The sequence below is a fragment of the Penaeus japonicus genome, unplaced genomic scaffold (assembly GCF_977035675.1).
Source record: "Penaeus japonicus unplaced genomic scaffold, GWHDUDI00000001_assembly GWHDUDI00000014, whole genome shotgun sequence".
Lineage (NCBI taxonomy): Eukaryota > Metazoa > Arthropoda > Malacostraca > Decapoda > Penaeidae > Penaeus > Penaeus japonicus.
Window position 1 is genome coordinate 23,825,543 of NW_028234416.1, and position 5,000 is coordinate 23,830,542.

At 42.8% G+C, this 5,000-nt stretch overlaps 1 protein-coding gene across 5 annotated transcripts in view; it reads left to right on the top strand.

Moving 5' to 3' along the window:
* Positions 1-5,000, top strand: part of LOC122248757 (homeobox protein PKNOX1) — a 365,717-nt gene that overhangs the window by 254,874 nt on the left and 105,843 nt on the right. The gene's annotated exons all lie outside the window — the stretch shown is intronic.

Sequence of the window (5,000 nt, forward strand, 5' to 3'; positions counted from 1 at the left end):
TTATGGTGAGGATGTCTAGCTGTGTGCCCCCTAACAAAATGTGCACACGCACGCACGCGCACACTTAGATGCTTATTGCATCTTTCTCTCTCTATCTCATTCTCATTCTATTATTATTATTTTTTTTTTTTTGCTTTATTGAATTTATTTCATTGTGATTCGTACTTGTAAAGAAAGGATTCTAAAGATCAATGTGTTAATCAAACTAAACGTATCACTTTCGTGAAAGAGAGCAAGTAATCATTTTTCCATGACATGTATTTTTTTAAATGACATGAGGTCTCCACCAACTTATTCTGGAGCACTTCACTTGACTGACATTACAGGGCCTTGGCAGCTTCCACACACCTTTTCACGAGGCAGGGAGAGGGAGTAGCTTGTCCATGTTTACTAGCTACCGGAGAAGGGAAACCGTGCAGGGCTGGGACAATTTAATCTTCATATACTCTGATGATTTTATTTAATTAAGCTCTTTTTTTTTCTTATTTAACAGCTTGCGACGTCTACATTTCCTTCCTCTTGAGATTTTTTTTTTTCGTTTTAAAGTTTAAGCGTCGCGACTCATGTGGCATTTAAGACATTTTTCTTTCTTCATTTACCATTCCTATATATATAAGGAATACTATTTTTTTTCTTTTTTCTTTTTCTCCTTTTTTTTTCTTTTTGGAGCGGCGGATATTTCCATACATGTTAAGACGTCGCTCCCGTAACTTCTCATTCCGAAGCTCTCGGTGGTTAGAGTGGAGGGGGGGGAGGGTAGTAGAGAGGACAAGGAAAAGGGAGATGGGAGGAGGGGAAGGGAAGAGGGGAGGAAAGAGGTGGGGAGAAGGGTGAGGGTGAGGGTGAGGAAAGTGGAAAATGGGATACAGGAGAGGAGAAAGGAGAGAAGGGAGGCGAGGAGTTCCAGTTGTTCATTCTCCCGGAGGTTCTTTCTCTCACATTTGGACCACAAGGTATCCAAGGCGAAGCTGTTATATTCATGTCGCTGGTTGGGATAAACTTGTCGGGATAAGTTGTTGAGGGATTATTAATATATTCCCGTTGAAAATGGAAAGAGAGATAGATCTAAACGAAAGAGAAAGAAGAGAGAGAGAGTGAGAGAGAGAGAGAGAGAGAGAGAGAGAGAGAGAGAGAGAGAGAGAGAGAGAGAGAGAGAGAGAGAGAGAGAGAGAGAGAGAGAGGCAGCCACAGAGACAAAGACAGAGGAATAAACAGAATTTAGAAGAGAAGAGACGGGAAAAAGAGAAAAGAAAATCAACGCGAGAAAGTGAAAGTAAAGAAATCCAGAAAGAACGAAAGACGCAGTAAAAGCCGCGACGAAGGGAAGAATCGCAGAAAAAAGAGAAGAAGAAAGAAAGACAAGAGAGGAGGAAGCGGCATTGTGTTGGAGAACGTAAGGGAGAAGAGCGAAGGTCGGGGAGGCAAGCATGGGTCGTCGAGAAGAAAATATAGGTAGAACGAGGACCAAGTGGAAGATGGTGCTTAGCGAAGGGGAGATAAAGAGGGTGGAAGAGGCAGCGCGAGAGTGACAGGTCGTGCACGGGAGAGTGAGAGAGGAACGTAAAAAAAGGGGAAGAGCGAAGGGGAAAAAAGTGTCGGATTGTACAGGGAAAATATGTGTTAAGTTACGATGCTTGTCATGTTCTGATACAGAGTGGATCGTTTGCCTGTATAGATCGTAATGTTAATAATGATAATCGCAATAATAATAAAAAAATATAATAATAGTGATGATTGTAACAATGATGATGATAATGATAATATTAACAATGATGATAATGATGATAATAATGCTGCTGCTCAGAATAATAACATCAATAACATTTAACAGCAATGATGATAATAACATAAATTAAGTTAGAGATGACAGAAATGATAATGGAGAAGATAGCATTACGATTTTAGAGAGAAAAAAAAGATTGAACAATACAAGGGGGCAACAAAAGTCGAGTACGAAACACACGAAAATAATTGCGAAATAAGGGTACAAAAGGGTGAAATGTGGTGAAAAACGTAATATAGAAGAAATGACGGTTAGTATGAAGGGAAAGGTGATGGGAGGAGAGGAGAGGAGAGTGAGAACATGGAAGCACTATAGGGCGAATAACTAGGGCAGATAATGAGGAAATAATAGGGGGAGAAACATAAAATGAAATAGATGAACAAAATAAAATCAAACCCGAATATATATGGAGAGAAGGTTCCATGGAATTGTTACTCGGAAGAGGGGGAAAAAAAGAGAGAGAAAAAAAAAGTAGCTGTAAGGGTAGGGTGAGAGGCAGAGGCGGAGAGAAAGAGAGAGAGAGAGAGAGAGAGAGAGAGAGAGAGAGAGAGAGAGAGAGACAGACAGAAAATGAGAGATTGCGAGAGAAAAAGACAGAGAAAGAAAGAGCGCAGCGTCAGAGAAAGAGAGAGTGCGAATGAAAGAGAAAGAGAAAGAAATGGAGGAAGAGAGAGACACGTCGAAAGGTGTCAAGAGATGAAAAGATGATGAACTGAACGAAGGACTTTGCGCAAGGGCTGATAGAGATCGGGGCAAGGGTGAATAACCCCGCGGCCGGTGATTAGGGCAGGAAGAGAGGGCAGGGAAAGCACCTAGGGAGGGCGATAAGGGATAGACTCCATTCTCCATCGGCGATATTGGCTCTGTATTCAAGATATGTAAATATACACTCTCCCTCGTGTATGGAAATTATTTTCAGATAATCCCGGGCTTTATTTTAAGTTTGGCCTGAAGACAGTCAGAGCCAGTGATTGTTCTCTTTGATAACGAAGGGTTAAGTTACCTTAAGTTATTGGAACGCTGGTGCATGTACTCTGTTAATGTACATTGGCTACTCGGAGTACAGAAGACCAGACAGAATGGAAGATTTTTTTTTCATTGATATCGTTATGAATTGTCAATTGATGCTGTTGCAAGGGCGATGTCATTATCGTCATCGTCATCATCATCATCATCATCATCATCACCATCATCATCACCATCATCACCATCGTCATTGAGTTATTCATTTATTCGTTTATTTTTTACGCTTGGCGTCTGAGTCGGCCGTCCGTCAGCCTTTCCCGTCGTCATTGTTTCGGCGACACCTCCGCCAATTACCAGCTGTCCAATATTTCACGATAATCCTCTACAAATAGCGACAATCCATCACTTACCTGCAGATATATTAGCGAATTAATAAACCTGTCCAAAAAATTTATATATGTGTGTGTATGTGTAAGTGTATAATCTTCCTTTTTTCACATTGCGTCGTAAATTATTACTGGCCCGTACGTAATCCCCTTCCCGTTGCAATTATAGAAACATTGCAACATCGCCAGAAAGGAACAGAGAAACACCGTACGCTCGTATGGTGTTGACCAAACTCACCTATCCCTGTTGTGGAATATTTTTATTTCGCAGTTGCTATTGATTTTACTTTTACATTCACAGTTATTAGGATTATATTCCGAACGTAAATGCGAGTGAAGAAGAAAAAGAAGAAGGAAAAGAAGGGAGAAAAGAAATGCGTACAAGCTTCACTCGCCTCCCACGTTTTAAGGCGACGCATAGATTTATCGTAAAGATACAAAGCAACGCGTGCCGAGTCCAGCAGCGTAATGGAGGGGAGAGAGAGAGATTTCGTAACGCAACCGGAGACTGTCGTAAATTCGCTCCTAACAAAGAATGATAAATCCCGAGACTCAAGAAAATGGTAGTAAATCATCGGACATGTAAATAAACATCAATATATTGAACGTGTCATAGCGCACAAGAAGATATCAGATAATGCTGTATGAGAATTAGTGTTTGAATGTTGGTCCAACAGTTTGGGCTTTAATTTAGACAAGTTACGAGGCCATTACAGGGGAGGGGGCTGGGCAGGAGGAAGGCATGGGGAGGGTAGGGGCAGGCTTGCGCTGGTGGAGCTCGGTTGGGGACTAGCGGATGTTGGGGTCTGTGGGTGGAGGTAGGGGGCCGACTGCATGTTGGGGACTGGTGGATGATGGAGGGACCAGGCATTAAGAGCTTAGGGATGCTGTGGGGAGGAAGCCATGATGTTGGTGCTGGAAGTGGCGGGGCTGGGGGAGGGAGGGAGAGGGAGGGGGAAGGGGGACTCCCAGAAATAGGGCCTACTGGATTCAGCGGACTATTGGAAGAGCCGCATGTTGATTTTTATAGACTACGAGGGGTCGAATTCTTAGTGTTTATTCCGACGACGAGATAGCAGGAATCGACAACTTCAGGAACCAAAGGAAAGGAAAGAAGTAGCCAGCCTTGCTTTCAATGGTGACTTTACTATTGGCAACCCTTAAAGCAAACACATATCGGGGAACAAGGACAGAAAAGTAAAGGACTAAGGGTGAACTTGGGGGCTGCCTAATGTTAAGGACTAAAAGGGGTTTTGCCCTATTAAAAGGCAGTGAATTATGGGTAATTGTAGCCTGCAAGAGCTATTAGCTCCTTGATATTAGGGATTCCACACGCTAGGGGATACTAAACTGCAGGACTCGGGGGCTACTGGATGTTAGGACTGAAATATTTAATCCTGATGTAAGCTGGAATACTGAGGATGATAGGGGCGCGTGATTTAAGGGTCGCTCCGTGCATGGAGATGGCTGAATATAGGGAGATGGGGAGGCTGCCTCTCGAGCTACGAGGGAAGGCTGGTTATATTGCAAACTAAAAGATGTTAGGAACGTAGATGTGGAGCACGTATACGCACACACACACACACACACACACACACACACACACACACACACACACACACACACACACACACACACACACACACACACACACACACACACACACACACACACACACACACACACACACACACACACACACACACACACACACACAAACATACACCAAATTTAATGCTGTTCTTTGTGTGTTTTGTATGAATTTCGGAGCCATGTTTAATTAGTGGTGCATGTCAGATGCTTGAGGGCAGTGTTATATAAATGAGACTAGTGTGATTGACCGTCCTTTGTTAAAAGCAATGGTT